The sequence below is a fragment of the Cryptomeria japonica genome, chromosome 9, assembly GCF_030272615.1.
Source record: "Cryptomeria japonica chromosome 9, Sugi_1.0, whole genome shotgun sequence".
In the NCBI taxonomy this organism is placed as follows: domain Eukaryota; kingdom Viridiplantae; phylum Streptophyta; class Pinopsida; order Cupressales; family Cupressaceae; genus Cryptomeria; species Cryptomeria japonica.
Window position 1 is genome coordinate 161,577,970 of NC_081413.1, and position 25,096 is coordinate 161,603,065.

A 25,096-nucleotide genomic window follows, 5' to 3' on the forward strand; every position below is an offset into this window, starting at 1 on the left:
TTGTATATATAGTGAATATATAAAACATCTAAAAAATAATACTGAATATATGTCAAAATACCTAAATTCTCTACCAAAAAAATTACAAGATGTTATATTTCTAAATTAGTCTCTTGGCCTCTTGAAATGCAATTATGACATCCATTTCAAACCAAGATGATCTAGAAAGAATGATCTCCAAGACCACCTAAAAAGAAAAGAAACCTATGAAATAAAGACACTAAAATATTCACAAGCACGAAATTTAGCAAATGGGTTAGTGCATTCATGTTAGGTTTACTAGAATCAATGCATTAAAAAATGGAAATAAAAAATAAGAAATTTATAACATAAATAAATTGAATCCTTATTACTAAATTCCACTACAAACCTGAGGACTGAGTTTCCTATAATGACTAATATTCTGATGCATTTGAAGAACATAACAACAATATTTTGGTAATAAAGAAATAGATAAATCACGTGTACACTAAAAAATTGACATATGAAAATGATGAATGGAGTGATGAATTTATATAATTCCAAAAAAATAGATGTATAGTGAGGATATGATCAAGAATGAATAATTTGCATTCAAGTTCCTAAGAGGATAATAATGAGTTTTGTTAATTCATTGAATGGATAATGAGGATTTATTAACTAGAAGAATAAATTAATTTGTGATTAGATTATTCATTTAATATATTTTCTTCCATTGACGATTATCATTCCTTTCTCCTATTATATTTTCTTCCATTGACGATTATTTGGTTAAGTTCAAATATTTTTTTATCTAAATTGACTAGTTATGGGAAAGATGGATATGATAAGTCTTAATTTATATTTTTTATTTTTTCTAAGTTAAGGGGACCAGTTACTGTCTTTTCTTCTAGCTTATATCATATGGTTGACTTAAGTGAATTAATTAAATTGTATTGTTTTAAGAAATTTTGTAACCATTTCACAACAGAGAAATTCAATCTTATCTAGTTAGATGCATTTCTCATCAATCAAGCATTGGTAGTCTAGTCAACTAAAATAAAAGAAAAGAAGAAACCAAAAAAATAAGATAGAATATAATGGGCCTCCCATTTCTTCTAAAGAGTATAGATCTAACTAATAAAGAGAAACAATATGAGCATATTACAAAAAATAAGGAGACCATGAAATATGTGTTATGAAAAAATTGATCAAATGTCAAATATTCTTTATCACCACAATATCAAATTGTCCTGATCAATATATTTTGTTTCAAAATTTTCATAGTTAGGGGGGTAGATAAGATGAAGAGTAAATATTTTGCATCTACAAGTCCTTAGTTAAGTAGATGACTTTTCTATGGAGCTTTACATCATATTGCTTCATCATAGTGTATTCTTTATTCATTTGAACTTTGTACTTGACATATTGATGGGTAATAAAACATTTATTCATGATCTTGGGAAAGGATATATTGATATAGGAGAAGTTACATGCTCAATAATGCACTTTTCTTCATCCTTGTGAACCAATATTGTTTCTATCCATCATATAGTATAGAGTTGCATAGAGAATATTATTGAGTTCACCCTTTATTCTATGATTATCAAAGACTTGGGGAATATATAGATCATTATTTTTGGAATGGTTGATCATTCATCTCATTTGTATATCATTTGAAATTTTTATCATGATGGTGATATAATTCCTTTAGCTAGTATTCACATTAATGCATATGGTGTGAATCATATTTCTAGGAAGAAGTTTGGTCACCTAAACCTTAGTGTTATTAAGAATTGTGTTGACCTTCCAAATCCTTCACCTCTTTCTTCTTTAAATGTAAATACTTTAGCTCAACAATAGGATCATAGTCTGTCAAATTCAACTTTGTGGGATAATTACAGTTGAATTTTTTTCATAGTTAATATGATTTCAACTAAAAATATTAAACTAGTTGACATAGATAAAAAAAACACAAGTCAACCTGATAGTCCTTATAGGATTTCCCATTGAAGGTTTGGAGTATCTCCTTCATATTGACTTGGCATGCATAAGGATACAACCCTAAAATTTGATCTTCGAGAACTCTTTTTAATACATCAAGAAAAAACCTTGATCCTCTAGCTTTGAGAGGTCCTTGACATACATTGGGGTAGAATAGTGATCCCTTACCTTTGATAATTCAACTTTGTGGGATAATTACAGTTGAATTTTTAATATGATCAAATAATTTGTGGTATAATTACCTTGACTTTGTGGTAGAATAGTTAATATGATCATAGTCTATCAACTTCAACTTTGTGGGATAATTACAATTGAATTATTTTCATGGTTAATATGATTTCAACTAAAAATATTAAACTAGTTGTCATAGATAAAAAAACACAAGTCAACCTGATAGTCCTTATAGGATTTCCCATTGAACATTTGGAGTATGTCCTTCATGTTGACTTGGCATGCATAAGAATACAATGCTAAAATTTGACCTTCGATAACTCTTTTTAATACATCAAGAAAAAACCTTGATCCTCTATCTTTGATGGGTCCTTGACATACATTGGGGTAGAATAGTGATCCCTTACCTTTGATAATTCTTTGGAATGCATCAAGAAGCAACCTTGATCCTCAACCTCTGAGAGGTTCTTGGTATGAGTTGAGTATTATCTATAAAATCTAATGATTGACATCTTTATGGCATGATTCTAGTGACATTCCTAATTCCCAATTTTTTGTATCTCCTTAGTAGATGTCAAGGAACTAATTTGACTTAACTTTGACATTTCTCTTGGTAAGAATAATTTTATCTAGTTTTTGGAAAAGGGACATGATGAAACATTAGGAGGTATAAATAATTATTTTTGAAAATAATTATATATTGTAATGTATATTATTTTTTGTATTGTAGGAATAACATTCAACTATGTATGTGTAATAGCAAAAATCATGAGTATTTTAGAGGTCATGCATATCAAATAAATAGATCCTAGTATTGTGGTATATATAGTGAATATACAAAACATGTAAAAAATAATAATGAATATATGTCAAAATACTTAAATTCTCTACAAAAAAAATTGTAAGATGCTATATTTCTAAATTAGTCTCTTGGCCTCTTGAAATGCAATTATGACATCCCTTTCAAACCAAGATGATCTAGAAAGAATGATCTCCAAGACCACCTAAAAAGAAAAGAAACCTATGAAATAAAGACACTAAAATATTCACAAGCACAAAATTTAGCAAATGGGTTAGTGCATTCATGTTAGGTTTATTAGAATCAATGCATTAAAAAATGGAAATACAAAATAAGAAATTTATAACATAAATAAATTGAATCCCTATTACTAAATTCCACTACAAACCTCAAGATTGAGTTTACTATAATGACTAAAATTTTGATGCATTTGAAGACCATAACACCAATATTTTGGTAATAAAGAAATAGATAACTCACGTGTACACTAAAACATTGACATATGAAAATGATGAATAGAGTGATGAATTTATATAATTCCAAAAATATAGATGTATAGTGAGGATATGATCAAGAATGAATAATTTTCATTCAAGTTCCTAAGATGATAATAATGATATTTATTAATTCATTGAATGGATAATGAGTTTTGCAAAAATTGGTGAAAACGGCAAGGCAGTCATCGAGCGATTTTTCCATTTCCTCTGAGGAAATCGCCTGATCTTCTTCACCAACAGTGGTTTTTCGATAGGATGAAATATGCACTCAATCTTGGCATCCCAGGGATTAGGGCTCCCCTGTCTCAAGATATGATGGAATGGAAAGTGGTGAAACCGAGGAAGGCTCGCAAGTTAGCCATGTCTAACCATCCAAGGACTACGAACGACAGGGAAACTGGTCAAGGTTTTTTTAGGCCGACTTCTTCCAATAGGTTCAATCAGTTGCAAAATCTTGAGGAAGGTTATTTAAAACTAGATTCCCAGGTAGGTCGTTCTTCAAAAAATAATAGAAGAAACAAAATTAAAATCCCTAGCAGGCAGATAGAATCTCAATCTGCACTTAGAGATACTTTTAAGGACATGGCTGCGGTGTTGCCTCCTAAACCCTCAATGACAGTTTTGGGTTCAATTAGGGTTCATCTCTCAGATATGGCTAATGTTTTAAAGACTAATGAGAATCTAGTTAAGCAGATTCAATATTCTTGCAAGGCCTTTGGAGTTTTTGCGAGATGGCATGGACTCGGAATTTCATCAGAGGCTCTTGCAAATTGGTTCTTATTGACTTTCAATTGGATAGTAAGTATTGCTATCCTATCTGAAGATTTTATGTATATAGATTGTGGTAATTCAAAATATAAGGAGGAATTCTTAATAGGTAAATCCCCTACTTTCAGAGGTTTTGATTTTTTTTTTAGATTGGACTCCAGATTTTAACCCTAATAATATGTAATCTCTAAAGATAGATAGACTGATATTGATACCTAAACTCCCAGTCAAATTAATGGACATTGAAATTTCTAGGAAAATTGGTAATCACATAGGCAAATTTGTAGAAATTAGTGATAAATATAGGAAGTATGTGAATTATGTGATGATAATTAATATGGATATTAGTATTAAAACCTTAAAACCTATTAAGATTAAATCAAGGGCGGCTTCCTTCCTTATCTATCTGGAATTCTTTAAAGGGATTCTCGACCTAGACCCTGCATCAACCCCAATTCTGCCTTCTCAACTGAGATCTAGCAGGCTCCTTGGAGTCAACATTAGTTTCAATCTAGAAAAGGGAGAGTTTGTGGTGGAAGAAAGCCCTTTGACATCTAAGTATAATGAGGAACCTAAGGATGTTGAGGATTTTGAAGAAGGTGAACTTATCATTAACAAGGGACAAGAAGACCAGGCGACCTCTTCCTCCCCTAGCCTCCCGACAGAGCCCCTGATGGACTCTCTAGGAGATTTTGCCAAGTTGAGGACTCCTTGTATCTCGAAGGAAAATCCTCAACCTGCATCGATAGAGTAGAAGGGTGGGGAATTGGATGATCTCCCTCCTCCCTCTGATTAGGCCATAAGAGTGGAGGATCGTATCAACCCCATAGACTCTCCCTTTAGGAATGCTTGCTCTACTAATGTGGAGAGGGTAATCCAATCAGTTTAGGATGAGGATCTCTCCTGCAAAGAGGTTGAAGTCAATTGCATTATTAACTATCTATGTGATTCAGTCATTGAGGAAATCATGGATAAAATGCTAGATGAAATAATTGACAAGGATGAGCTGGATCTTCAAAAAAAGTTGTTACGTAAAGAAATTCTAGCCTCCTCCCCTCCCCTGGTAGTCTCGGATATAGAAGAACTTCTTTTAGATTTGAATAATAAGGAAAATGAAACTTTAGGCATCGAGCTATGGGAAATAGATAAATATACCTGGACTGTGCTAAGCTCTTCAAAAAGAGGGGTAGAAAATCCCTACTAGAGCTTTGAGCCAATGATGGCTCTGTCGAAGGTTAGGTTAAACTCATGGACATGTTTTATGCTAGGAAGTGGAAGGTCCTTCCCAAGGGCTCATGAAGATCATTTCATGGAATGTTAGGGGCTTAAATGCCCCTAACAAGAAGAGGTTAGTCAAACATTGTCTATCCTCTTTTAACCCTGAATTAGTCATGCTTCAAGAGACTAAATTGGGAGATGTAGACTTAGCTTCCTTTGGCAATCAGTTAGGCTTTAGGCAAATTTTAGGAACCCCAAGCATTGGGGCCTCCAGAGGTCTAGCTATTATTTGGGATCCTCAAAGCATCCTATTTTCTCCCCTAGTATCTAATCTTAACTGGATGAGTGGGAGAGTAACTTGTCTCAAGAACAATTTAGACTTTATTATTATAAATGTGTATGGGCCGATCCTCAATGATGATAAAAAAAGAGCCTAGGAGGAAATTGAGAATTTCACGAACTCCCTTAGTCACGTATGTTTTATAGGAGGGGATTTTAATGCAATTTTGCATCATCATGAGAAGAAGGGAGGCTTAGGCATTAATGTTAAGGCCTCTATAGATTTTTCTGATTGGATCAATAGGAGCGATATGCTAGAGATCAATATGGTCAAGGATGCCTTCACTTGGAATAACCGCAGGCTAGGATTTAGCAACATTGTAGAGAAACTAGACATGTTCTTTGTTTTGTGAAATCTCATCAACTTCTCCTTCACCCTACAAGTCTCAATTTTACCTTTTTTAGGATCGGACCACTTCCCCATTTCACCATATTTTCAAGGGGAATTTAGCCCTAAGAGATGTCCTTTTAAGTTTGAAAATATGTGGCTTAAAGATGATCATATCTTGGGGCTCCTAAAAGAATGGTAGAATGGGGCCATGATCTATGGGTTTGGGATTTTTAAGGTTGTTAACAAACTTAAGATTATCAAGCAGAATCTCATTCAATGGAATAGGAAGCACTTCGGAAATATCTTTGATAACAAAGCTCAGGTGGAAGCAGAGCTAGCTGAATTTAATGAGCGAGTGATAGATTTGGGATGGATGAGTCTTTGTTTCTCAAAGAGAAGAAACTTATGGTGGACCATGAATCTATTCTTGCCAAAGAAGAAGTCTTCTGGAAACAAAAATCTAGAGAGTCCTGGTTGGAGGTGGGTGATAAGAATACCAATTTTTTTCACAATAGTGTAAGGATGAGAAGAGTAAGAAACCATATCTCAAGAATTAAGGTTAGTAATGGCTCTGAGGTGGATAATCCTATTACCATTGTGAAAGAGGTTGTTGATTTCTTTTACCTTATCCTAACCTCAGACCGGAGCCCTCACAACTCAAACCAAGACATGTTTATCAAGAGTATCCCTAGGCTTTTGAACAAAGAACATTCTGATGTTCTTAATGCCAAATTTTCTCTTGCAGAAGTTGAAGTTTCTCTTAAGCATATGAACCCAGATAAATACCCTAGGCCAAATGGCTTTCCTACTAGCTTCTTCCAAGTATGCTGGCCCTTTCTCAGTGAGGAAGTTACGACAACTCTGGAAGGGAAGAGAAACTAAGGCAACATCCTCAAAGAAATCAACAACACCTTTCTAGCCCTTATCCCTAAAAATGACAAACTAGAGTTTTTTGATGAATTCTGACCTATAGCCCTTTGTAATACTATTTATAAAATTTTCACCAAAACTTTAGCTAATAGGATTCAAAAACTCTTCCCCTTGTTGATCAGTGAGGAACAAATAGGATTTACCCTAGGGTGATCCATTTATGATGGGATCATTATAGCTTAGGAAGCTATCCACTCAGTCCAAAAAAATGGGAACCCTAGTATGCTCCTAAAATTAGACATCGAAAAGATTATGATAAAGTGAACTTGATATTCCTATGTAGATGCTTAGAAGCCTTTGGATATATAGCTTCATGGAGCAATCTGATTTTTGAATGTATATCTACGCCTAAATTCTCTATTTTGGTTAATGGTACCCCAGAGGGTTTTTTTAGCTCTTCTATGGGTTTGAGATAGGGTGATCCCCTCTCCCCTTTTCTCTTTATTATTATGGCTGAAGCATTGGGTAGATCAATCTCTAGAGCTAGGGAGGCTAGTCTATTGTCAGGGATTAGAATTATTAGTAACCTAGATCCTATAACGCATCAACAATTTGTTGATGATACTATGTTATATGGATGTAGAAGTCTTAGTGAGGTCTAGGCTTTCAAGCTTATCTTGGATTCTTACTCTAAGGCCTCTAGTCAGGAAATCAATACGGCTAAGTCTACTGTCTTCATTTTTAATACTCAAGCTAGTATTCAAACTAGCATATGTGGTATACTGAATTTCAATCTTGGCAGCCTCCCTTGTAAATATCTTGGACTACCCTTGGATAAGGGTTCAAGTTCTTCTAATTTGTGGTCTGGATTAGTAGACAAGATAAAAATTAGGATAGCAACCTGGAAAGGTAGATGGCTCTCCTATGTGGGCAGAGCTACATTGGTTAAATCGTTTCTAGTAGCCATTTTGATCTATCAGTTATCATGTTTTAGCATACCTTGGTCTATTAAAGAAGCGTTGAATAGACATCTTAGATCCTTCTTTTGGCAAGGGATGAAAGCTAAGAAACCTATCTCCCTGTTGTCCTAGGACAAGATCTGTAGGCCTGAGTGTGCAGGGGGTTTGGAGCTTAAGGATATTAAAGTTCAAAGTAGGACGTTAGGAGCTAAATTAGTATGGAAAATATTTAAATCTCCTCAAAAAAAAAATGGGCCCAAATCCTCTTTCACAAGTATCTTCAAGGTAGAGACCATTTGAGCCTCTTAAAAGATCCCTCTCCATCGAGAGGCTCCCATATCTGGAAATTTATGATGGATTGGAAGAATATCATCTCAGAAAAAATGACTTGGAATCTGGGTAAGGGTGATAAAGCTCTCTTCTGGTCAGACTCTTGGGGGGTTTTCCAGTCCTTCAACATCAGGCCAATTTGGAGTCTTCCAAAGCATTGATTATATCAACTTGGGGTAGGTATGTTAACAACTATATTTCTCCCTTTGAGGGTGACTTAGCTAAGGGTTGGTCTTGGAGATTCTTCGATCAGGTTAATATCTCAGCCAAGGAAAAATTTTTGCTCCGAGAGATTCTGGAGAAAAGGATGGTCACTCTCAATTTAGGGCCTAATTCCTTGATCTGAGATGGATCAAAATCAAGGGAATACTCCTCCAAAGATGGTTATAATGCTCTCCTTAAGAAGCAACTTTCTTCGATCACTACGATCCCTATAGTCTTGTGCTAGGACAAGATGTGTCTGCCCAAGGCTAGGGTCTTCTCTTAGTTGGCCCTCTGGGGAAAGATTCTCACAAAAAATAAGTTTAGAAAGATGGGCTACGAAGGTCCAAGTAGATGCCCTTTGTGTGAAGGGGTGGATGAAGATACGGATCACATCCTTCTCAATTGCAACTATGCATCCAAATGTTGGCTATGGTTGTGCAATAAATTAGGATGGTCCTCTGCCCTACCTCACTCCATCTTAGGAATTTTTCAAACTTGGCCGATCCTTTTTAAGAACTCCCTTTATGGAGGCTTGTGGATCTTAGCTCCTTCACTAGTTATCTAGGAAATTTGGAAGGAACACAATAGGAGGCTCTTTAAGGATAAGAAGATGAATTGGTCCCTCTTAGTAATCAAAATAGAAGCTTCAATAGTAGAGATTTTAAATATCAAAATCTCTAAATTCACCAATGCTCTCTCTAAGATGACCTATTGGGATGCAAAGATAAGAGGGAGATGGTTTGGCTTGAAGATCCCCCCCTTTGTTGGTATTGGTAGTTCAAAAAATCAAGAATTGAGGAATGCTTGTAAGTGGATAGCCCATAAAAGGGGGTGGTTTAAGTTAAACTTTGATGGAGCATCTCAAGATAATCTAAGAACTACAGGTATTGGGTGTTGTTTGCATGATGAAGAAGACAAGGAATTGGCCAGGGCAGCTAAACCCATAGGGCTTGCATCTAATAATAGGGCTGAAATTTTAGCATTCATTGAAGGTCTTCTTCTATGCCAAAATAGAGGCATCCAAAAATTGGCTATTGAAGGAGACTCGACCATAATCATTAATGGCCCTAGAAAAGGCTCCCTTTTTGATTGGAAGCTTAATTCTCTCTTGGCCAGAACTCTTTGTCTCCTTAAAAAATTTGAGAAATTGTCTTTCAACCATATCTATCGAGAAGGTAATTCTAGAGCAGATGCACTGGCTAATGCAGGAGCTGATGGTCAATCTATAAGTTAATTATGGAACCCTTTCTCTGATTATTACCTCGGGCCTTATAAGATTTTATGACTGGTAGTATGCAGTTGTATATAGGAATATGCATATGTATATAGACATGCATTCATATTGAAATATATATGCATGGATATATAGGTATTACTATTTATATAGACATTGTATACTAAAAGGAATAAAATATTATGAGTCCCTTTAGAGTCCGCCTTATCTTCTTTTCTAGCCTTTTAGTCACATTATAGACTATTTTATCTTAAGCTTTATCCCTATTTTAGTGGGAGTTGCTTTCCTTTTTCGGATTTTCTTTATCAACAACTCCCCCTCGATTAGTACCAATGTGACAGTACTCTAGTAATGATGATGTGACATTCCTTCTGCGATTGAAGGCATACTTATCTTTTGCTTGTATGCTTTAAGGCAGTAGTAATTATTACTTAGATCATTGAGATCGCTCCATTTTCATCCTGACCATTTGATATCGATCATCGACCTATATTCTGCATTCCTCTATGACAAGATGAGTTGTTTTTCGTGAAGCATTAAAGCTCCTACTATATTTAGTTCATTTGGTCAAGGTCCTAGCTTATCTTCCATTTAGCTCAGATGGATACCCCGCTAAGACTTCTAGGGCTCAAACGATAGATGGCCTTCGTAGGGGAAATCAAAGAGGAGAGATTGAAGTGTATTCTGGTTCACCCGAACCCCTTGGTTATTGGAGCTATTATGAAAACCTTGGGGAGGGATTATATTTTAAATGAGGACCAGAGTAGAGCTAATCTAGACATTGCAGCGATGTTCTTAGCAATAGCTATGCATCTTGAGAAAGATAGAAATGTAGTGATTAAACTCTGCAAAAAGGTCTTCAAGAAGGAAATGTTGGGTGAATTAGAGAGGGTGGTGGCCAACATTGATGAAGAGCTTGCAGCTCCAAAGCCTTGGGATTATGATATCCTTATTAGGATGAATAATTCGGTGCCACGATACCCCATTCTTCTTACAAAGGATCTTTAGGCTTTTGAAGCTTATAGCCCAATCAGGAGTAGGAATTTCTTCTTCCTTTTATGGCTCTTGTAGGTTAAAAATCCTCTACATGAAAAATGGTTTATAAATTATTGTGAAGCGAAGAACATTATAGTGATCTCGGACGAGATGCCAATTCCTCCCTCTCCTGCCTCCCCCTCTTCAGTTAAAGCCAGAGGGCTTGGGAACCATGGACCCTCAAGGGCAGGGAAGGAAAGGATGAGGCTTCTACCGTAGGGGAGGCCCTCTTTCATTTTTGGTTCCTTTTTTTCTATCAGAGCAACGGGCAAGGATATGATGGATTGAAAGCTAGGTGTTTGTCTCAGGTTTTCCCTCTCATCACCTTTTTGACTCTCAAGATATTTTTCTAGCTTTCATCCTATTTCAAACTTATAGATACTTAATCAATATATGCTCTAGCCTTAGTTATGATTTTCTCTCTTTAGCTCACTGATTTCTGCTTATGGGTTTTGCTGATTATCTTTGTCATCTCAACCTCATGAAGTTCTTTTTGATAAAGCACTGCTCTCTTAATGTCCTATGTATATTTATATATACTTACATATATATATACATATACATATACATATACATATACATATGTACACACACACACACACACACACACATACATATATATGTATATATATGTGTATATATATACATACATTTATATATTCATAGTTATTGCTCTCGTAATTGTATGCTCACATTTAATCTGCTCTCTTAATTTATGGTTAAATCAGCTCCAGTAGTATATATATAAATATATATATGTTTGTAAATATATCTATATATATATATATATATATATATATATATGGTTATCTTCATGCATTCGAACTTCTATTGGCAGTATTTTATTCTTAAGCATAGATGTTATTTCTTTTAAAGGGATGGTTTATAAAATCTCTCTTTAGCATTTTAAATTAGGTATCTCTGTAAGGAGTGAGGTGATTTTAGAGCCTTTTTGACGAAAGAGTATGCTCATCATGAAGCTCTTTTAGCTCTTGGCTAGATACGATGAAGCTCTGCTCTCTTCTTTTATTCTGTTAATTTTATATATAGATAAAATTATATATTAATATAGATAATACACACACACACACACACACACACACACACACACACACACACACACACACACACACACACACACACACACACACATATATATATATATATACATACACACATATATATGTATATATATACATATATATATATGTGTGTATATATATATATATACATATGTGTGTGTGTGTGTGTATATGGTCATCTTCTTGTGTTCACACTTCTATTGGTAGGATTTTTATAAGCAAAGATGTTTTTTTGTCTTATGAAAGGAAGGTTTTCTGAAATAAGAAGGAGGACCGCTCCTGGTCTCACTTTTCTGAATTAGATATATGTAGGTTGGAAGGATTCTCTTTGTTCATTCTTTTTAGTGTTTTAAATTGGTGGCCTGTTTGGAAATAATGGTCTGACTAGTCTTCTTAAAAGATTTTGTCTTTGATTTTTATACCCATCAAGATCTCTACTAGGAGTGAGGTGATTATGTTAAAAGTGTAGGTAGTATATTGGATGTGAAGTTAGTTCTTGTAATGCTCCGCCAGAAAACCCCGAAGGGATTAAACTAAAACACAAGAATAGAGTGCAATAATTTTTTTTTAAAAGTAAAACACATCACAATGATACAACGAGATATCAAAGTTCAGATTACACAGCGGAAGACATCAACTAACACCTAGAGGGTTTCCCAACGCGATTACTTAATTCCACAATTAAACTTAACTCACACTAATTAATCCAACAAGCTGATTATCTTAATAACAAGATAATTCTTAAACAAGGATAATTTCTTTCAGTAAGACAAAAATAGATTATACGATAAGGTTCATCCATTAAGATTTATTCATACCTTTCATTCATACTTTTTATTAAAATTTAAGTCATGCATCTAATTTAACAATACACTTGAATTTCATCATATATTAATGAGATCTTTCCATGCATGCTTAATTTCCTTAACAATAACTGAATATATTTCATTATTCTAAGCTACATTCTTTCATGATCCAATTTACTGCATTAAAAGGGATGACTACATACATGCATAATAATTTCACCTAAACTACTTTAAACATTCTAACATAATGCCATACATACATGCTATAATTAAAAAGGAAACATAAGAGAATAAGCATCACATAACACCAAGATGATCTCGGAGTTCACTCCAAAGGGCTACATCTCCGGGTCTGCTCAACTGCAAGACCCCTCTGATAATTAATAAAGTTAAGAATACATGAGGTTCTCATTATTTACAATCATTCCATCAAGGAAAAACATAACCAATATATAAACGACCACATCGATCAATAAATATATAAACGATCCCTAAAAAGGAAAGGATCCAGCTAAACATAATCGAATCTATTACAAGGGTCCACTGGAGCATTCGCAAAACTAAGTCATTGCAACCCAAGGTATATCATGAAACCAGGTACTCACTGTAAGGAAGTAAAGTAGCGGAAACAACTTCCTACACTAACCTTGAGAGGAGGGTAATGCAAAACTTTTTCAGATTGTTACAACAGTTACAGAAAATAGAAATAGATATAATAGCATTCATACCACAACACAATGATTTACGTGGGGAAAACCCTTTCGGGAGAAAAACCCCACCCTCCAAAAGCAGCTCAATATTTTATTCAGCAATCAAAAACAGATTACAAAATACTTGCAGAGAAAGCTCTTCGCAGGAGTACCACTAATCAGAGATTCAGAGGCAACTCAATAGCCATAAGACTCTTACACACAACCTCTATCTCACACACCTCATAAATAGGAGATACAATACAAGAAACCGTCAAATGGTATTACAAAACCATGGGCTAAAACCACCCAATAAGGTGTAGCCGACCTTATCTCCCTTCTATGACATGTTAAAGCACACATCAACATGTGTTGCTCCCTTTTACAACTCATTTATGTATTCGATACAAATTATTTTTCCTATTTCAGGAGTACAAACTTCCGGAGGCCATAACTTGAGAACCGGGTGTCCGATTGACGAACTGTTTGAAGCGCCGGAAAGCTCGTGAAGTGCTCTATCACCTCGTAACCTACTTCACCGGTTACGGCAACTTTTCAGGGTGTTTCAGAGCCTCTAAAGTCCCCAAAATTAAGTTTAAACATTTTATTGCACCCCTCCAAGACAAAAACTTTAATATCTTCAAAACTAGCTGTGACCTTGTGACGCAACTTTACCGGAATGCTTATCTAGCCAACTAGAAGCTTTATGGAGAGTTTCGCACCATTTCGTGCTCAAATGAAAACTTACTATAAATAGTAACCTCACATAAATGCAAGGTTGAGACACCATTTTTCCCAACAAATCTCCCACTTGTCGAACACCTTGCAGGAGCGAAAGGGAATGTCAACACAATGAATCAATTGCTAGGGGCCATAAGGCCCATAGACTCTGAACACCATCTGAACTTATCTGTGCTCACTGCCTTAGTTAAAGCATCTGCAACATTCATCAAAGTTTCCACCTTAACCAGCTTCACCCTACCATCTTCGACCATATCTCTAACAAAATGATACTGAACATCAATATGTTTGGTCTGGGCATGAAATGTCGGGTTCTTAGCTAGGCTAATTGCACTCTGACTGTCATAGTAAATTGTCACTGTACCTTTTTTTATTCCAATATCCGAACACAGTCTCTTAAGACAAATGGCCTCTTTACAAGCATGAGTAGCTACCATATACTCTGCTTCAGTAGTGGATAGAGCAACCACAGCTTGTCGCTTACTCATCCAACTAATTGCACCACCAAACAAGGTAAACACATAAGCACTGGTGGATCTTCTGCTATCAATATCACCTGCCCAATCTGAATCCACATAACCATGGATATCAAGGGAAGTCATGTCTCCAACTGAATTACCATGATAACACAAAGAATACTCTGAAGTACCCTTCAAATATCTGAAGACTCTTTTGACTGCATCCTAATGAACTCTACCAGGATTAGACATATATCTAGAAAGTACTCCCACTGCTTGGGCAATGTCTGGTCTAGTACAGACCATAGCATACATCAAGCTTCCAACTGCACTCTGGTAAGGCACTCTGCTCATGTCTTCCATCTCCAATGGGGATGTAGGACAATCTGAAACAGATAGTTTCGTTCCAACTGTAAAAGGAACACTCAATGGTCTACAATTCTGCATGTTGAACCTCTGTAACACTGAATTCACATACTTACTCTGGCCTAGCCATAGCTTTCTGTTCGCCCTATCTCTTCTAATTTCCATCCCAAGAATGTGCTTTGCTGCACCAAGATCTTTCATTTCAAATTTAGCAGCGAGCTGAGACTTCAGTTCTGAAATCATGCCTTTCCCTTTGCCAATGAATAACATATCATCAACATACAATGCAATGAATAAGAAATGATCACCATCAGATTTATAATAAACACAGTGATCTGATTTAGAACGTTCAAATCCCAAACTCAACACATATGTATCAAATTTCTGGTACCACATCCTAGGACTTTGTTTGAGGCCATACAAAGATTTCTTCAATTTACAGACCAAATTACTTTTGCCTTTCACCACATAGTGCTCCGGCTGTGTCATATAAATATCTTCCTCCAAATCACCATGAAGGAAAGCAGTTTTCACATCCATTTGCTCAACCTCTAAATCATAAGCAGTAGCAATAGAAAGCAAAAATCTAATGGACGTCATTTTTGCAACAGGAGAAAATATCTCACCGTAATCAACACCCTCAACCTGAGAGTAGCCTTTTGCAACTAACCTTGCTTTATACTTCTCAATGCTTCCATCTGAACCAATCTTTTTCTTGAACACCCATTTACAACCAACAGGTTTTCATCCTTCAGGCAATGGTACAAGATCCCATGTATCATTCTTTTTCAAAGCTGCCATTTCTTCCTCCATAGCAATCTTCCAAGATTCTGCATCATTCATACCTAATGCCTCTTCTACAAATTTCGGTTCATCCACACTAGTATTCAGAGCAAAAATACATCTCCAATCATCAGGTGAATACCTTTCAGGTGGTTGTCTATGTCTTGTAGACCTTCGAACAAGCTGAGTTGGAGGTTCTTCCTCCTCTTCTGAAGATTCAGAGCTAGACGAGCTCTCCTCAAATTCTTGCCTATCTAGGGGTCTCGATTCAACTCTTTCAGGTGTAGAAGGAAGTTGAATCACATCTTCTTTTTTAGTCTGTTCTGGCTGCAATGTAACAGAAGGAGACTTAATTTCTCTAAAAATAACACTTCTACTGTGAATTACCTTTTGTGCAACAGAGTCCCAAAGCTTGTATCCTTTCACGCCATAACTATACCCGATGAAGATACATTTCACAGCCTTGTTCTCCAACTTTGTTCGCTTCTCCTTTGGCACATGTGCATATGCCTCGCAACCAAAAACTCTAAGATGTCTCAATGAAGGCTTGTGACCTGACCATGCTTCCATAGGCGTTTTATCAACAAGAGCTGATGTAGGAGACCTGTTAATCAGGTAGCAAGCAGTGGCAACAGCTTCAGCCCAAAACTTTTGTTCAAGACCAGCACCACTCAACATACTCCTAGCCTTTTCCATCAGTGTCCTATTCATTCTTTCTGCAACTCCATTCTGCTGTGGAGAATACGGAGTTGTCTTCTGCCTGTTAATTCCACAGTCTTTATAGAATCTATCAAAATCATTAGAGCAAAACTCACCGCCATTATCAGTTCTCAAACATTTTATTTTCTTTCCAGTCTGCAACTCAACCATTGCTTTAAATTCTTTAAAACGACTAAAAACTTCAGATTTACTCTTTAGAAAATAAACCCATGTCCTTCGACTAAAATCATCAATAAATGAAACATAATATGTGGATTTTCCAATCGAAGAGACATCTACTGGACCAAACACATCAGAATGGATAAGATCCAAAACACCACAAGTTTTATGAGAACTCGAGTAAAACTGAACGCGGTTTTGTTTTCCATAAATGCAATGCTCACAGAAATCAAAGTCAAGGTTACAGTCATTCAAACCTTCAACAAGATTTTTATTTTTCAAGGTCCTTAGACCCTTTTCTCCAATGTGGCCAAGTCTCTGATGCCATAACATAGTCTTCTCTGCAGGTAACTTTGCTTCAGACGAAAGAGCACCCTTAGGTACCCAAAAACCATTACCATCTGCTGAAGGTGAAACCTTCAAATCTTCCAGTGAAGTATCCGCAGATTTACTTTTTACAGAAGTGCTATTACACTCAACAGTGTATGCTTCAAGCTTATACAAAGTGCCAAACCTGACACCTCTAGCAACTACCATAGCACCCTTAATCATCTTACATCCTGCTTCAGAAAAGACTACCTGCACACCTGCATCTATCAGTTTGCTCACAGATAACAGGTTTCGTTTTAATCCAGGGATATGCAACACACCATTAATCCTTTTTATTCTACCATCAGAAAACCTAATTCTAACTTTACCTCGACCAACAATGTCTAGATGTGAATCATCACCCAAGTACACCTTACCTCCATTAAATCCTTCATATTCAGAAAACCAATCTCTATTGGAAGTCATATGAAAAGATGCACCTGAGTCAATTAGCCAGGCATCATTACCTGCATGAGTCGCCAAAGCCGCAATAAATGCATCGCCATCTTCCTTGTCGGACTCAGAATCAGAATCGAACTTTTTCTTTTTCTTCTTCTTCTTTTCTTCTTTGCAGTCCTTACGGATGTGACCCGGTTTACCGCAATTCCAGCAAATGACTTTGGACTTTCCAGGAGATTTTGATCTCCCTTTGGATTTGGACTTGTCGCGCTTCTCACTCTTCTTGCCTTTCTCCTTAGGTCTTCCACGAACGGTTAGGGCTTCCTTTGAACTGATGGATACCTTCCTTCGCATCTCTTCACCGAGTAGGGCACCCACCACGTCTTCAGATTTCAAAACAACAGAAGTACTACCGATAGCCATAACAAGAGAATCCCACGAATCAGGCAAAGAACAAAGCAAGATCTGACATTTCTCCTCCTCGTCCATCTTAACACCGACGGATACTAATTGAGCCACCAACATATTGAATGCTTCTAGGTGGTCTGCAATTCGTCCACCCTCTTCCATCTTCAAGGAATACAATTTCTTTCTTAAGAAAATTTGATTTAATAAAGATTTCACTTGATACATCTCACCAAGCTTAGTCCATAGCTTCTTTGCAGAGTTCTCTTCATGGACATTGATTAGAACAGAGTCTGCCAGGCATAGTCTGATTAGACCCTTGGCTTTTCGGTCCATAACATCATACTGAGCTGCCGCAGTAGGATCTGATGGCCTTTGGACATTCGCATCAACAGCATCCCAAAGATCTCGATCTATTAGCAGATCTTCCATCTTCAGCTTCCACATCTTAAAATTACTTCCATTAAATTTCTCCACCTCTATTCTCCCTGATGAACTCGCCATCTGAATATTCCTGCAACAAGATCAAAAAGTGTCTTCTGCACAAGCTCCCACTCAAATCTGGATTAGTTCAAAAAACCCAACTGCCCACAATTGAAACCAAAGGTGATCAGGCTCTGATACCACTTGTAAGGAAGTAAAGTAGCGGAAACAACTTCCTACACTAACCTTGAGAGGAGGGTAATGCAAAATTTTTTCAGATTGTTACAATAGTTACAGAAAATAGAAATAGATATAATAGCATTCATACCACAACACAATGATTTATGTGGGGAAAACCCTTTCGGGAGAAAAACCCCACCCTCCAAAAGCAGCTCAATATTTTATTCAGCAATCAAAAACAGATTACAAAATACTTGCAGAGCAAGCTCTTCGCAGGAGTACCACTAATCAGAGATTCAGAGGCAACTCAATAGCCATAAGACTCTTACACACAACCTCTATCTCACACACCTCATAAATAGGAGATACAATACAAGAAACCGTCAAACGGTATTACAAAACCATGGGCTAAAACCACCCAATAAGGTGTAGCGGACCTTATCTCCCTTCTATGACATGTTAAAGCACACATCAACATGTGTCGCTCCCTTTTACAGCTCATTTATGTATTCGATACAAATTATTTTTCCTATTTCAGGAGTACAAACTTCCGGAGGCCATAACTTGAGAACCAGGTGTCCGATTGACGAACCGTTTGAAGCGCCGGAAAGCTCGTGAAGTGCTCTATCACCTCGTAACCACTTCGTCGGTTACGACAAATTTTCAGGGTGTTTCAGAGCCTTTAAAGTCCCCAAAATTAAGTTTAAACATTTTATTGCACCCCTCCAAGACAAAAACTTTAATATCTTCAAAACTAGCTGTGACCTTGCGACGCAACTTTACCGGAATGCTTATCTAGCCAACTAGAAGCTTTAGGGAGAGTTTCGCACCATTTCATGCTCAAATGAAAACTTACTATAAATAGTAACCTCACATAAATGCAAGGTTGAGACACCATTTTTCCCAACACTCACAAGGGCATAAGCAATAGGACGACTCCACAAAAGTGCTCCTATCAAGACAATACAACAACACACTAGTGAACATAGGGACAAGTGTCATCACACAACTTGGTATGGTTACAATGGCCGGTCTTCATAGGTTCCGGCCCCATACACTGGGTTACTCTAGCAACCTAATCCAAACCTCTGGCCCATCCAAGCCTCATGTGGACCCACACATCCTTTCGTGAAGACAAGGATGATGGTTTTCCATTTCAGGCCTTCTCACAGCATGTCGAGTCTGTGTTAGCACTTGTCCCATGTGTGAGACACAATTATCTTACTTAGATATTAACATTCTAATCTACTATTAAGTTATCACTTATTAGACTCACTTTCGATGGGTTACCCAACAGCCACTTTGGGCGCAGCCCCCAATCGAAAGCCACTTTCCCATATGACACTAGACTATACTCAAACAAACTCGATAAACCAAGTAACACACAAGGTCAAGCAAACTGAGTTCAAAATGGAGGGAACAACCATTTGGTCAAAACTACTTCATAAGAGTTGCACTTGTTGGCATTACAATAAGTTGGGAGATTGTTGGCATTACAATAAGTTTGATGGTTGATGATATTGAGAAGGTTGTTGGAGATAAATGATATAATTGATAAAGGATGATTACTGTCTTAATATTATTATTTTGTCATTGATGTCAAGCAATTGATTTTTTGATTCAGTATGATGTGCCATATCTTAAGAAGTATGTTTTGATAAGTATAAAGATGTCGGTAAAAGACACTAAAAGAATGTGAAAATAAAGGGGAGTAATAAAGTTATTCAATGGGAAACTATTACCGAGTTAGACAGTGATGAGATTATGATGTTTTGATTGTTTTGATATCCTATATATATATATATATATATATATTCAAAGATTGAACAAGAAGGAGAAAAGATTTCATGCAATAGAATGAGTAAAGGTTTGATACTATTCTATTTTACCGAGCAAAGAGCTAGTTGGTAAACTCCAAGGTTATCGATGTCGGTTAAAGAAGGAAAAAGTCACTGATAAGAGAATGACTACTAAGTAAAGTTCATTATTAACTGAGTATCAACTGAGTAGTAACAGAATGCATTAAATGAGTGAATACATTATTAAATGAAGGATGCCAATGAGCTGGAGATTTATTGAAGATTGGAATGTCATGCAAGAAATTTGTTAAGGATCTACGGCAATGAAAATTCAAGAGTTAGATCTACAACACAGATTGAACGGTCATAACCAAGCACAATTACCAAGGAAGGATACAAGTTTCAAGGCAAGATAAAACATTTTTCAGATCGAAAGATTCAATGAACCTAGTCAAGTTTGAAGATCTGATGGTTAAGATTAATCATGGGAAATGTGATTAAAGAGATTAAGTGGCTAGGAATTGCTTATAAATAAAGAGTAGTTGAAGAACAATGTATGTGGGCAAACTGAAGCACAGTGATGCTATAGAGGTGATTACCGAGTATAGAAGATTGAAGATCTGGTTAAGCCCAACAAGGAGAAAGATAAGTCTTATAACAAGATTATCTTGAGTACATTGAGCACATAGAATCTGTTTTAACATTTTAGATGTGAAGTTGCAGATATATTATATTACTGTTATTTATTTTTGTAAGTGATAGGAAATCTCTTAACCGAGTGGACTTAACAGTCTTATTTGTAAATCCTCTTGGAAGGTAACATTCTGAATGAGTTTTTGAAATCCTTTGACAAGGTCACTTCTAACAAAGTGAAGATTCTAACAGATGTGAGGGAAATCCCTTAATGGGGTCACATCTAGCAATGTGTATGTAATCTTTAATAGGATTTGCTTTTAACTGAGCATACTCTAGAAGAGTATATTTTCTTGTGGGTCCGAAATCCCATAGTGGTTTTTCCCTATTAGGGTTTCCATGTTAAATCTAGTGTCAAATGTGATTTAATGTTTTATGTTTATCTGTTTATGAGTTTGAATGATTTACAATCATAGTTGCATATGAAGAAAGTGCTCTCGAGGTTGAATCTAAATTTGAGAATTCATTATTGAAGTTATCTGATTCACCCCCCCTCTCATCTAACTAACAATTGGTATCAGAGCTTGGACTCTGGAAGAAAAGTTTAAAGGAAGTTGAGGCAAGATCCAAAGATGTATAAAAGGGATGCACCAAAGCTGAACAAGTCAAGTTTCACCACATGGCAGAAAAGGATGAAGCTGCACTTATTAGGAATTGGAGAATATGCAACATATTATTTGGAAAATGATTACATTACACCCAGCACCTACCCTATGACAATGGAAGAAATAAAGGCAAAACAAGAACACATTCAAGCAATGATAGGGATAACATCAGCTTTGACCAACTCAGAGTTTAATGACCTAGAAGGTTGTAATGATGCCAAAGCAATGTGGAATAAGCTCACATCTGTGTATGGTGGAGATGAACATGTTTAAAGAGAAAAAGCAGACGGTCTAAGAGGACAAGTTGAATCCATGAGAATGAATGAAGGTGAGAACATTATCCAATATAGTACAAGATTAAAGGAAACTGTCAATCAAATCAAAGAAGCAGGAGGAACTATTGAAGAAAAGGATGTAACAAGTAAGTTGCTGAGAACACTTCTACCTGCTTATGCCATTAGAGTCTCTGCAATTAATGAATTGAGGTCTGTACCAAACATGTCAGTCTCTTTGGATGCTACTATCAGTAAGCTACATGCTTTTGAGCTAAGTAATTTTGATAACAGTGGGTCTTCGGTAAACAAAGTTGAATCTGAATTCAGTTCTTTTCATCTCAGTGAATCTGAAGAATAATGATAGAATGTCTAAGTATGCTAAAGGAAATCACAGTGGAGCAAGTGAGAGATTTCACAAAAACATGGAAGAAGTACACAAACTATATGAGGAAATTAGAAAGCAAGAAGAGTTTGAAGCATTATTAGCCAGAAGGTTACTGAGAGGCAAAGGTAAGTATAAAGGGAAGTTACCTTTGAAATGTTTTAACTATGATAAAATTGGACATATGGCTTCTAATTGTCCTGACAAAGATGATGAAAAGAAAGAATACCAAGATGACAAACAGAAAGACAACCAATACAGAAGGCACCGAGACTTCAGAAGGAGAGATAGAAAGACATGCCTAGTAGCTGATGAGGAATCCAATGAGACTGAGACAGAGGAAGTTGTATATGTGGCTATCAAAGATGGATCAGATGAAGAAAGGTATGAAGAAAAAGCCTTAATATCACACATAAATAAAAATGATTCTTGGATCATAGATAGTGGATGCTCACATCACATGACAGGTGATAAACACAAGTTTGTTAAATTAGAAGATTATGATGGAGGTTATGTAAGATTTGGTAATGACACACCATGTCCTATGAAAGGTAAAGGTTCTATTACACTTCTTGACAATGCTAAATGTGATGATGTATATTGGGTCGAAGGTCTGAAATACAATTTGTTGAGTGTAGCACAGCTAAATAATATAGGATACTGAATAGAATTTTAGAAAGGAATTGTCAAAGTTCATGACAAACATGGAAAGTTGGCTACTACCGAGACTCAAACAAGAGGTAATACATTTGACCTTGACTCAACTTGGAACAATTGTCTGTATGCAAAAATAGAAGATACTTGGTTATGGCATAAAAGGTTTTGTCATGTAAATTTTGATAACTTGATCAAAATAAGTAAGAAGCACCGAGTAAGAGGTCTACTGAGCTTGGAAAAACCTGTGAATGCAATATGCTGAGGATGCCAGATGGGTAAGATGACAAAATAAATCTTTACAAGTAAGTCTTACACTTCTAAAGGAATTTTAGATCTTGTACACACTGATCTTTGTGGTCCTATGAAAGTTCAAAGTTACTATGGTGATAAATACTTCATATTATTTGTGGATGATTACTCAAGGATGATGTCAGTTATGTTTCTAAAAGAGAAATTAGAAGCTTTTCAAATGTTCAAATGGTACAAGGCAAGAGTTGAAAAAGAAATAGGAAGACAGTTGAAATGTCTAAGATTTGATAGAGGAGGAGAATTCATTTCTGATGAATTTAACTTATTTTGCAATGATCATGGTATAAAGAGACAAGTGTCAGCACCAAGGACACCACAACAAAATGGAATAGTTGAAAGAAGGAATAGATCAATTGTAGATTGTGCCATAACTTTGATGATTGAAAAGAGAGTACCTCAAATATTTTGGAGAGAATCAATAAGCATTGCAGTTTACACCTTGAATCGAGTACAACTGAAGAAAGGAACTATGAAGACACCTTATGAAATCTGGTATGACAAGAAACCAAATGTAAGTTATTTTAAAATATTTGGAAGTAGATGTTATGTTCACAAAGTTGATAGAAATGGAAAATTTGATCAGAAAAGCGAGGAAGGAATATTTCTTGGTTATTCTTCTAGGAGTAATGCATTTAAATGTCTAATCAAATCATCTAACAAAATTGTGGAAAGTGCAAATGTGAAAATTTATGAATTTGCAGAAAAAAATGATGAAGGAAATTCCAAAGAACCAGAAGATTATGAAGAGTTTGTATATGTCCAATCAACCAGTTTTACCAAGAAAGCCAATGAAGAAAATACTCAGTTGCCGAGTGATGAAGAAGATCATACAGAGCCTACCGAGCCTATGTTAGCAAAATATGTCAGAAGAAATCATGCATCAAGTCATATTATATGAGATAAGGATGCTCTAGTGATGACAAGGAACAAACTGAGACATAACACATGTCTGATATCCGAAATTGAACCGAGGATAGTAAAAGAAGCATTAAACAATGAAGATTGGGTGAATTCTATGACATAAGAGATTGATCAAATCAAGAAAAATGAAACATGGACACTGGTTCCAAGACCAAAAGAGAAAAATGTAATCGGTACAAAGTGGATTTTCAGAAATAAGCTAAATGAAAAAGGAGAGGTCATTCAGAATAAAGCAAGGCTAGTTTGCAAAGGCTATGCTCAAGAAAAGGAATAGACTATGGAGAGACGTTTGCACCTGTAGCAACACTTGAAGGTGTAAGAACATTGTTGGCATATGCTGCTTACAAAAATTTCAAGGTATATCAAATGGATGTTAAATCTGCATTTTTGAATGGTATACTAGAAGAAGAAGTATATATTGAACAACCTGAAGGATTTATTAAAGAGAAGAATAAATATCAGGTATTTAAGTTGAACAAAGCTTTATATGGTCTAAAGCAAGCACCTAGAGCATGGTATGAAAGGTTACACTCTTACTTAATAAAGACTGGATTTATAAGGACTAGTGAGAACAACAACATGTATATGAAGAATGATGAGGAGAATGGAATACTGATGTCAGCCATATTTGTTGATGATATTATTTTCTGTGGAAATGACTCTTTATGTAAGAACTTTGGAAATAAAATGTGAAAAGAATTTGAGATGTCATTAATCGGTGAGATAAAGTATTTTATAGGTTTACAAATATTGCAATGAAAAGTGGGATTTTCATTACCCAATCCAAGTATATAAAGGAAATCTTGAAGAAATTTGGAATGGAGGATTCTAAACCTGTAAGTACTCCTATGACTACTAATTGTAAACTATCAAAGAATGATGAATCTGCATCTGTTGATGAGACACTTTATCGATCTATGACTGGAAAGTTGCAATATGTAGTTCACATTGGGCCTAATATAGCACATGCAGTAGGTATAACTACAAGATTCTCTGTAGATCCCAAAGAAACTCATATGATAGTAGTCAAAAAAAATTTCAGATACTTGAGAGGAACTGAAGATTATGGTCTATTATATGAAAAGAGGAATGATTTTTACTTAAAAGTCTATACTGATGCTCATTGGGTAGGAAATATTGATGATAGGAAAAACACAA